Genomic DNA, 11,788 nt, shown 5'->3' with positions numbered 1-11,788 from the left:
ACAAGAGAGGCCGCGATAGAGAAGAGGCCCGCGCACTGCGATGAAGAGTGGCCCCCGCTTGCCGCAACTAGAGAAAGCCCTCGCACAGAAACGAAGACCCAACACAGCCAAAAATAAATAAATAAATAAATAAATATTAAAAGATAGCTGCTTGTTCCCTAGTTTGGAGGGTCCATCTGTGTGGAAGAACAGGATTAGGAGAGCATGTTCCCGCATTCCAAAATGAGTTCGAGTCCTCTGAAAAGCAACGTGGTTTTTTTTTTTGGGGGGGGGGGTGGTGGTGGTGGTGTAGAGAGTAATGTTGGTGGAAGACAGGAAGCAAAGGAATCCCACTTCTCCCTTCCCTACCTGACAGATTTTGTTTATCATCTTCTATCCAGAGTTTAGGAGAGGTGGGGGTTAGACCATCTGCCTCCCATGCCTCAAATCAAACTGCCCAAAGATTACTGATTTTAAAACTCTAATATCACACCTCAGGGCTCAAGCCAGCACCTTACCTAATAAGGAAGCACCAGAGGCATTCTCACGAAGGTCAGGAGCAAAGCCAAGCCACCCCAGATCTACACGACTGTTTAACGTTCTGTTGGAGGGATCAGCCAACGCAACTGGACTGCAGAACACAATTATAGGCAGAAGAAGTGGAAAAGAAGCAAAAGTATCTCAATGTACTGATGCTATGAGAATATGCCTGGAAAACTCTAAGAGAATCAATGACAAATCCAACCTAAACAATCAAAGAATTGAGCAAGGTAGTGGGATATAAAAATTAACATGCAAAAATCAATAGCCTTCATATCCACAAATAATAACTCATTAAAAAAACAACAAATGAGAAAACCCTATTTATAACAGCCATGAAAATGATAAACTATTTAGGAATTAACAAGAAATATTCAAAAACCTACATGAACCTATAATTCCCATAATTCCCGAAAAGACACAAAATAAGACTTAAATATCCCTTGTTCTTGGTTGGGACATCTCAGCATCATCAAAAATCTCAATAAAAATACTTTTTTATAGAGCTAGACAAAAGTTCATAACAGAACATCTAGGAAAATGATGAAAACGAATGAGCAGTGAAGAGGGACTAGCCCTACCAGATATTAACATACTAAACATTACAAAGCCTGTATAATTAAAAGTATGTGGTGTTGGCATGTAAACAAACAGATCATCCAAAGGAATAGAATTTAAACTCCAGAAATACACCCAACTACACGCAGAAATCTAATGTATGATAAAGGGGATATTTAGAATTACTGACGCAAAAAATGGTCTTATTAATAGTGCTACAACAATTATATAGCTACTTGGGGAAAAAAAATAAGATCTGTACACAAGAATAAATTCCAAGTGAACTAGACATCTAAGTAGAAAAATAAAACCATACAAGTGCTGAAAGAAAATACACGTCAATTCCTCTATAACCTTAGTATAGGGAAAGGCTTTCTAAGTATGACTTAAAATACAGATACAGTAATAAATAAAACACTTTTTGCATGGCTAAAAACACCATAAGCCAAGTCAAAGGACAAATAACAAAGTGGGAGAGAATATTTGCAACATACATCACAAATAATACACCAATACCCTAACAGACAAAGAACTTTTTAAAAACTGAGGGGAAAAAAGGCCAAAACTCTTGTCTAGAAGACTAGGGCAACTCACACACAAAAATATTAAAATGGTCCTTAGACATATGAAAAGGTATTTAATTTCACTCATGATAAGAAAAATTCTAATTAAAACTATACTAAGATAACATTTCTCCACCCATCAGACTGGCAAAAATTCAAACACTTGTCCTATTCTCGTAACAGAGTCAGCTGAAGAACAGAAGTTCTTGATTTTGATGATGTCCAATTATCAGGGTTTTTTTCTTTTATGAATCATGCTTTTGGCGTTGTATCTAAGAAATCTTTGCCAAAGTCACAAAGATTTTTCCCTGTGTTTTCTTTTTTAGGTTTTATAGTTTTAGGTTTTACATTTAGGTTTACGATTCATTTTGAGTTAATTTGTGTATATGGTGTGAGATATGGAACTAATGTCCTTTTATAGCAGTTTGGCAGCTAGCCAGAATGCTAAACAGAGAGTTACCATATGACCCAGCCAGTCCACTCCTACATACAGACCCAAGAGAAATGAAAACATATGTCCATACAAAAACCTATATGGAGTGTTTATAGCAGCTTTATTCATAATTGCCAAAAAGTGGAAACAACTCAAATGCCCATCAACATGGGAATATAGATAAACAAATTGTGGTTTACCCGTGGAACGGAATAATATTCAGCAATTAAAAAGGAACGTATTACTGAGACACACGACACATGGACGAATCTCAAAATAATTATTCAAGATGTGAAAGAGTACATGCAGATCAGTGGCTGCCTGGGGATGGGGCAGTGAGAACATCAGGGGAGGTATTACAAAGGGACACTAGGAAACTTTGTGGGATCATAGTTTCATGGGTATATACATATGTACAAACTTATGAAAATGTACATTTTAACTATGTAAAGTTTACTGTATGTCATTTATACCTCAATAAAACTTTTTAAAAAAGATATCACTGGGTCAAATGACAAAATTAGAATATAGACAGTAGATCAAAGTATCAGTGTTGACTGATAACCATAATGTGGTTATATAAAAGAATATCCCAATTCTTAGGTAATACACGCTGAAGTAATTAGGGGTAGAGGGCCATGGTAGGTGCAACTTCTCAAATGGTTCAGAACAAAAATACCATGTATAGTATATGAACAGCAAATGGAGCAAAATGTTAATAGGTGGATCTGAGTAATGGGAATATCAGTATTCTTATACCATTTTTATTCTTGCAACTTTTTTATAGTTTGAAGTTATTTTCAAATACAATTTCTTAAAATCAAATATAGGGACATAGCCCACAGCTCTGACTAGCTTCATCCAATGTGGCCCCAGCTGGGCACATCAGTAAGAAGAACTGAGACACAATCCATTTTCCTGAACTCCTCAATCACGCCATGACACGCGTCACACACCTGCTCTCTGCCAGGCTCTGGGAAGGGACTGGGACACGCATCCAACAAGAAAAAGGCATGGTCCTGCCAACCCCCTCACTCCACCAGACCTCATTACTGCAAGGATCTACCGTACCCTCTCATTCCAGGACAGCTGCCATTCCTGACCATGCAACTCTCTCCCTGGCATTCCTGCCTCTGGTCTCAACACCTCATACCCCAAAGCTTCAGGTCTGCACTCTCCTGTGCTGACTGCTCTGTCAGTTCCCCTCTGCCTCACAGACCAGTTCTCTAACCCTAGCTAAAACCTTGGGTCCCGGATCTCATCTCTGTGCTCCTGGACTCTCAAGCAGGCAGATCCGGTATCCAAGGATCAAAGGGCTGATCTTTAAGAGTCTCTAAAGGGAATGGATTCTGCCTCCCTCCTCAGAGGTCCCTCCAGCCCCTGCAAGCACTACCACCCCCTGTCTTCCTCCTAGAAACCAGCCACCCTCACAACTCCATAGCAGCAGTCTTCTCAGAAACCTCAAGTCCATTTCAATTTTGCTGTGTCATTAAATTTCCATTTTATTAGTGCTCATATACCAATTAGGGTTTCCTAGAAGAGAAACACACACAGATTTCCAGTTTCTTCCTCACTCCCCCTCAGGATGTGGTCAGTGTTGGATTCCCTGACCCCCAACATCCTGCCTCCCAACTGACTGGGCAGGAATAGTCTTTAGATAAAGAGATGGGGGAAAGAAAAGAGAAACTGAGCTCCATCAGCCGAAGCGTTGGCTTCAGGGCTGGAGGAGGAGGCTTGTCTCTGACTTATCGATGAGCCACCTGAAACCAGCAGGCTCTCAGAGTGGTAGCAAAACCCCACGGGACCACATCCTCTCTACCCTGCACCCTGCTCCAGACATTAGAATTAGGTGGCCCACACCCACTACCCTGAGGCCTGGAAGACCTCCCAACACCTTCTAAGCCAGGCAGATCAAAGCAATCTTCTCAGCCCCTCTGCAGACTGTATTCCTAGCAAGTCTATAAACCTCGAGAAATGTTAGATAGCTCACAGGAAACAGCTGCCCCAGTCCAGCCAGGCCTCCACCCCACAACCCTTTTCTCTAAATTCTCAAACAGGACTTGCTTCTCTTGCCTTAAGAGTACGTGATGCACCTATTCCCAGGCCCCACCCCTTCTCCACACGGACTCACCCAGAGTCCCAGTGCCATTTTCTACTGCTTCTCCACATATTCTCCAGGGCAGGATCCTCCACTCTGTCTAGAAGTTAGTGGTGTGTGAACACACAAGCGCAGGCACTCTCCAGCAGCTGGCTGTGCCTGTGGAATGAGCAAGTCCAGAAGGCCAGCTTTTGGCCAGCAGAGCCCATGCACTCATCCAGGAAGCACTGCTCTGAGTCCTACCATCAGGAGGGTACGGCAGACACAAGGGCAAGTCAAACAGCCCAGGGCAACGCTTGGCATCACTCCGAGTTTTTTTCACATCGCTGAGACTCAATTCTCTCACCTCTAAGATGGAAACCATAACAGAATACCTCATTGGGTTGCTGCGAGGATTGGGTGAGATAATTCACATCAGGTGTTTAGAACAGTGCTCAGCACATGACAGCATAAATGCTAGCCAGTCACTCTGCTAGCCAGTCCCCTCTCTCGCTGGCTCTCTTTACTCCACTCTACGAGATTCCTTCCAGGACCCAAACACTCGAGCCCGCCTCAGGGCCTCTGCATGTGCCGGTATGCCTGGTCGGCTCTTCTCTCTCTTCTTCACCTAGTGAGTTCTGACTCACACCTCGCCAGGACACCTTCCCTGATGCTTTTGGACCCTGTGAGGTCCACCTCCCCTTCACAACCAACAGCACCAGCACAACCCCGTGCTCAACATCTGTCAAATCCCCTCTACTACCAGCTACCTGAGGAGGCGGACCAGCTCCCCCAGTGCTGCCAAGCTGCTATGCTAGGATCCTCGACATTCAGATTTGCCTGCAACAAAAAAGTGGCTTCCATGTGGATGCCACACACCCACGATCACTTAACTGCAATTCCCAAGTCCAAAAAGTGCTGAAAAACAGAAGTTTTCCACACTTGTTTGGCTTAACCTCATTTGGAGAAATCTGATCTAATGTGAGGCTACGTATAGTCTTTATTTATCCCGTTCATATGTTTTGCTACAGAAATAAGCATGTTGGATTATGGTATGCTGTTCCAGACCTTCACTACATCATAAATGCACCAGATCATCTTTTTTAAATCCAAAAAATTCTAAATTCTGAAACATATCCAGCCCCAAGAATTTCAGAATTATGAAAATGGAAGAGAAAGTTACTCATTCACTGACATCATCCTATTTCAAGATCTCAAACGCTTAAACCTGAACTCTCTTCCCTTATTATTAAATACTGAACTCTTGATATGGCTTCTCAGCTGGTTCACCTATCACGCACTTTGCTTCCCTCTAAGCAATCTTCCCAATAGTGGCAGAGCATCCTTCTTAAAAGTACACAACTGGTCCCAACACTAACCTGCTTTAAAAACCATACTGCCACTGCCCACAGACTAAAACTCAAAATCATTATTATGACACACAGGGCCTTCACGACAAACTGACTCAAACATTCCTTTTCAACCTCACCTCCGACCACTAACCCCATGAACCCCGTACTCTGGCCTCAACAGGCTACTTTTTTCCCTCAATAAGTACCCTTTGTACACTGCTTTCTTTCCTCTGGCTGGTCCCGCATCCTGAAATATTATCCAAAGCCCCACTGACAAGCATTATACATCCTTAAGAACCCAGTTCCTTAACATCCAGGCAGAGCCAGGCTTCCCACAGCTATACTCCCACCGTACTCTCTCCACACCTCCTGTCTTTCCTCTCCACACTGTAACAGAACCTGTGGCTGTACTTACCTGGCTCTCACCTTACTCCTTAGAAAAGAGGCTCTATGATCTGTATACCTATGACAGTGTTTGGCACATGTACGAAGTTCAAGTAGCTAGGTGGAGGGCTGCTTGCATTATTCACTAAATCGGGGAGAAAGAAGACCAAACTAGCAGCCTAACAGTGAAAGATTACATTTTCCGAAGATGACTACCAAGTATCCCATCCCACGTGCTCTTCTTACAAAGTGACAATGACACTCCTCCCTCTAGAGCTGGGCGAGATGCGGTCTATGTTCCCTCTCTTTGATCTGTGACTACAGAGGAAGTGAGGACTATGCGACTTATGAGACTAGCTCATGAAAGGCAATACAGTTTCCACTTGGTGCTCCTGAGATGCCTGCTCTTGGAACCCAGCCACCAAGGTAAGAGGAAGCCCAGGCCATGTGGACAGGATACCTCTAGGTATTCCAGCTGACAACCACAGCTAAGGTCCGCTAACAGTCAGCATCAGCCACTAGACATGGGAGGAAGCCTTCCAGATGATTCCAACCCCAGCCACATATGACTGCAACTACATGAAAGGCCAGGAGCAAAACCACGGCAATCCAAAACCTTGGATCACTCCTGACTTACTCACAGGCCAGGGGTATCACGAGTCGCTGCCTACATTCAAGTGAAAAGGAACACAGACCCCCCACCACCGGGTGGGAGGAGGGCAACGTCCTATTGTAACAATGTAGAGTGGGATATTTAAAGTTGTGGCCATGTTGGGAAAAGACAATCTGCCACATCTTCCTTTTCTAAAATAGAACAACAGTCCTCAACCTTGACCTGAGTACCTGATGTTCTGTTATTAATGACATTTGCCTGCAAGGCACAAACTCACACCAGGTTTTTTTTTTTTGCCAGAGTTTTCACAACTCCTTCAGGGAAGTCACATAGCTGGTCCACACCACCAAGTACAAAGACATCTGCACTGTGGTGGGAGATGAGGCGTGAGCCTTTTTAGTGAATAAGACCCTCAACCAAAACCCAGCAGGTTCTGGGCAGGTGCCACCAACTCCCGTGGGTCTCAGCTTCTTCTTTTTTTTCTTTTTAAATTAACTTTTATGGAGTATGGCTGCTTTACAATGTTGTGTTAGCTTCTACTGCACAGCAAAATGAATCGGCCATACATATACATATAGCCCCTCCCTTTTGGACTTCCCTCCCATTTAGAACACCACAGGGCATTAAGCAGAGTTCCCCGTGCTATACAGTATGTTCCCATCAGTTGTCTATTTTACGCATAGTATCAATAATGTATATGTGTCAATCCCAATCTCCCAATTCCTCCCACCCCACCCCTTTCCCCCTTGGTGTCCATATGTTTGTTATCCATGTCTGTGCCTCTTTTTCTGCTTGGCAAATAAGATCATCTATACCATTTTTCTAGATTCCACATATATGCGTTAATATACAACATTTGCTTTTCTCTTTCTGACTTACTTCACTCTGTATGACACGCTCTAGGTCCATCCACGTCTCTACAAACGACCCAATTTCGTTCCTTTTTATGGCTGTGTAACATTCCATTGTACATATGTACCACATCTTCTTTATCCATTCTTCTGTTGATGGACATTTAGCTCAGTTTCTTCTTTTGAAGAACTGCCTATGAGCTGTGAGATCCCTTTTTAAAACTCTGATTCCTATGGTATTCTCTAGCCAGTTCTCTCTCTCTAACAAGAAAATGTTTCTTAAACAGCAAGAGAACACCAGATAGTCAACTTCTCACTGTGAGCAATAATGGAGAAGTCTTATTTAGCTTTTAGAAAGTATGGAAGTTGAAGGAATGTCGACAGACCTTCCTTTCTATCTCTGTGTTGCTTAGTACGTTAAAAAGCATTGCCTGAAAAAAACCAGAAAGTATAGAACATGCCACAGATAATGGAGACTTAACTGAATCACTTTCCTGTTCATTAGACCTCTGCTAGGCTCCTGTACCTTGTACCAGGCTCCATAATTTCAAAAGGATGTTAGAACTGAAAGGGAGTCAGAGAAGATACACTAAATAATTCAAGGACTTAGAGAATAAGACCTAGAGGGAAGGGATGCAGGCTAAAGGGATATATGATGCTAGTGCAGCAAAAAGCATGAAGCCCTGGGAAACCAAGTAACCTTGGGCAAGTCACTTGTGCCTTAGTTCCCTCATTTGAACAGGGAGAGGGTTGATTTGGATCATCTCCAAGGCCCCTGGGCTCTGATGATGAAAAGGACAGTGACAATTTCCCCAGTGTCCCAAACAGGAAATGAGTTTAACCTGTCACATAAGCCACTGAGGTTACACATACTACATTGCCTTCTAATCTGAGAAAAGGACAGGGGAGATCCGAGAGACCTCAATGGTCTCGGGTAATGGGGTCAGGCAGGGGTGATTCACAGTTCGAGGCAGACGCAGGGGGGATGTAAGCATCTAAAAGAAAAGTCTACATGGTCTGAGAAGTATTACAAACGACAGAAAATAAAGCTGGACAATCTCAGCCAGCGATGTTCGTCAAGGGAGGACTAATTAGACGCATCACGGGGGCAAAGGTTAACCAAGGCGGAGCCTCACTCCAGGGTCCACTGTCCCGTGGAGACACAGACCAGCCGGCCACAGCCCCTGCGCTCCAGGGTTTATAAGATGGGGCCCTGCACGGCTCAGGGGCCCCCTACTCCACACACATGAGCTAACAAGTAGGAGAAAGTTTTCTTGACAATTTACTTATTTCCACATCGAGTCAATTCTTCCTCCCGGCAGAGGAGAAAGAACCCCTAGTAACTTTTGGAATGGACGCGCGGGTGGGGTCTGGGGAAAGGCCACCTGGCATTCCGCTCCCCAAACCCTCTCCAGCGACCCCAGCGCCTCCAGGCCCCACACCCACGTCGGCCCAGAGGCTGAGTTTCACAACCAGCCCCCTCCCCGCGGAGCCCGCCCTCTCTCACCAGCTGGAGGCCCGGGATTCCGAAAGCGGAACGCAGAGCTCCACTTCCCGGCTCCAAAGGGGCCCGTGGTCGGGACCCGGGGCGACCCGGGCCAAGTCCCTCTCTCGGGCACCGGGGCTGTCGGGGGACACGGAGGGCTCGGAAAGGGACAGCTTCCCTAGCCGGGACCCCAGCCCCGGAGCGCCCTCTCCGCTCCTGCGGGGCCTCCTTCAGTCAGACCTCGGTCCCTTTCCGGGGAAAAGCCCCAGAACTGACGGACGCTGGCGTCCCCCGGCCCCCACTCACCAGGTCCTCCCAACTTCCCGGCCCTGAACTTGGCCCGCCCCGGGGCTTGGGGAGCGAGCCCGGCGCCCCGGCGCCCCGGCGCGTTCCAGGCGCTAGCGCGGAGGCCGCCGGCGCCTTCCGCCAGGCAGGCTCTTCCTGCGGCGCTCGAGGGCCGGACCGCCGGGCGGGCAACGTGGCCCTTCCCCGGGGAGGGCGGGGCGAGGCAGGCCGAGGGGCGGGGCCGGCTGCCCCTACTCGCCCGGGACCCCTTCTCCCCGGCTCGCCTCCAACGCCCGACCTCTCAGAAGAACTCGCGGTCTGCGCACCCCAAGTTTTCCGGGGTCCCCAACTTTTGGAGATGCTGTGGAGACAGCTGTTACCTTTGGGCCCTTTGCCGCTCTCAGTCGCAACTCCACGGGTCGATACGCGTAAACCCAACCACACTCAACCCATTCCAGTCAGACTTCTCCTCGGGTCTCCCCAGCCCCAGAGCCCAGAGCCTCGTGGGGCTGAGGGGAAGAGCCCTGCCAGAGGTAGGCCAAGCAGCCTGCCTCAGTAGTGCGTTTACCAAACCCGAAGCCAAGGATCTGGGGGCCTGCTCCTCCCAACCCCTGGCTTCCAGGAGGGAGGAGTCCAGGGCATTTGAGAGGCTAGAGGGTGCAGGGAAGTAAGAACAAGAACCAGGATGCCAAAAAGGAAGCCAAGGAGGAAACACCTGCAGCCAAAATCGAGAAAGAGCAAGCTGGCTTTTTTTTTTTGGGCTTCCTGTTTTTTGTTTTGTTTGTTTTTTCCTTTCGGGGTGGGTAATGAGTGCTGTTAGTTTGGAGCAAAAGAGCAAAGAGAGACAGACCTTTCCCTAGGGTAGACCCACCAGACCTAAAGAGGAAAGGCCTCAATCAGGCTTTGTGATAGCCCTGTGAAAGGGGGTGAAGGAGGACCCTGGAAAAGCCTAGATGTCCGTATCTGACCCTAACAAGTGAGGGTGGGGAGCTGAGAACCACTGGCTACTCATGCAGATGACTTTCCTGAGAAGGACTGAGTCCAGGGCCAGCCCTACCATGTGATCAGGACACACTCTTCTGGCACCAGCACGTGCCCCCATCCACTTCCCTCCCCTGTGTTCCAGAGCACAGAGCAGGCCAGAACTTTGTGGTATATGGTTACTGACTTCACTCACTAACTTGTTTCTCGGTGAAACTAGGATTTATGTGGGGTTTTAGAGAAACGAAGGCAGGACATGCCCTAAAGGTCCCTGCATGGGGGTGAGGAGCTAAAACAAAATTGCACAGAGGCCGTCACATGCCAGACCGGCATCCTGCCCCACACCCAGCCTCTCCTTTAACCCTCCTAGCAGCTCTGCAGAGTACACATTGTCATCCCATTCTACAGATGAAGAGTTTGAGACTCAAGCTAAGTGCCAACTTGCTGAAGGTCACAAGACCTAATGAGGGTCATGGCCAAGTTTTAGACCCAGGCATTCCTGCTTCCAAAGATGGCACTCATTCCCTCTCCTCATGCAGCCTTGAGTGCAAGTGCTCTTTGTGATAGCTGTGTGTCCAGCATGACAGGCACACAGTGGGGCAGCAGGGAAATCCTGCAGTTGGAGCCCAGCCCTGAAGGAGAAGAGTGAAAGAAGAGCTGACACCTCAGTGAGGCTGCACTGGGGTGTGTGTGTGTGTGTGTGAGTGTGTGTGTGTGTGCAAGGTCTCCAGTTTAGCTGATTGTGTGGACTGTGGCAGGAGATGGGAGCCAGCCAGCAGCCAATGTTTCTGTACCTCTGCTCCTTCTCTAAGCTTTTCCTCATGTAGGAGACATGGAAGGCCTACATGCTAATACTCCATGTCAAGGCAAGAGGGAAAACCACAGTTTCTTAAAATGTAAAAAGTTGGGAAACACTGTAGAGCCAAGATATCAGGAGCTAAAGTCACTGTCCCAGGACAAAGGCCAGAGTGGGATGCTGAAAGGTGGGGAAACCAACCAGCCCATGAGATGTCGGATTCCCACCTCTACCAATAATCCTTCTTCATCTAAGGCTGTTCAGTGGGGAACAGGACAGGTAACTGTGTACCAAAACTCTCGCCCCATCATTATAGTCCTCTGTTTAAATTCCAAGGCTCACAGGAAGAAATTCCATGACTGTCCCAAAACAAAGGGCCTGGTTAGAGAATAAGAATGAGCTGAATTCTTGGTTGGAAGCAAGAGAAAACATTTGGTCTGAGAGGCAAGAAGCAGGGTGATGAGTGCCAAATTGACCTGGGAAAAGAGGCCCTGGGCTCCTGATGGAGGTTTCATGCAGAAGGGTTATAGGGGAAGGAGGGCAGAAACAAGGAGCCAGGTGCCTGAATTCTGGGGATGAAACTGGGAATGGATTATGTGAAAATGGAAGGAATAGGAAGATCTGGTCCCAGCCAACCCCCACTACTTCCAAAAGAGGAGAGGAGAGATAAGAAGGAAGTAAAAATTGTTCCAGGAAACTACCCTCCCATAAACAATGCCCAAGATACCCTGAATTTTTGTATAATTTGGAAATAATTCATGCTCTGAACTTAAGAATTCATGCTCTGAAACCATCAGTAGAGGTAAAAGCAAAGTTTTAAATCAATGATGTATCTATTTTCCCCTCTCCCTTCCTCTCAATATCCCTACTCCCCATAAAGACCCAGAAAC

At 46.7% G+C, this 11,788-nt stretch overlaps 1 protein-coding gene across 24 annotated transcripts in view; it reads right to left on the bottom strand.

The window, feature by feature from the left end:
- The window catches only part of MGAT1 (alpha-1,3-mannosyl-glycoprotein 2-beta-N-acetylglucosaminyltransferase), a 75,059-nt gene that overhangs the window by 2,856 nt on the left and 60,415 nt on the right, over positions 1-11,788 (bottom strand). Inside the window, exons 1-2 of one of the 24 annotated variants that reach the window (XM_082457755.1) lie at positions 9,143-9,306; positions 498-610 (exon numbers count right to left, since the gene is read on the bottom strand). The exons of 19 other annotated variants lie outside the window; for them this stretch is intronic. The gene's annotated coding sequence lies outside the window, so the exon portion shown is untranslated. Of the gene's footprint in view, positions 1-497; positions 611-8,857; positions 9,121-9,142; positions 9,308-9,501; positions 9,723-11,788 lie in introns of those variants that run through there. 4 more of the 24 variants (XM_082457752.1, XM_082457757.1, XM_082457754.1 and 1 more) reach the window with 4 other exon arrangements.

This window comes from Balaenoptera physalus (assembly GCF_965194825.1).
Source record: "Balaenoptera physalus genome assembly, chromosome: 3".
In the NCBI taxonomy this organism is placed as follows: Eukaryota; Metazoa; Chordata; class Mammalia; order Artiodactyla; family Balaenopteridae; genus Balaenoptera; species Balaenoptera physalus.
Note: the sequence above shows the minus strand (reverse complement) of the source record. Positions and strands in the feature narration are given on the sequence as shown.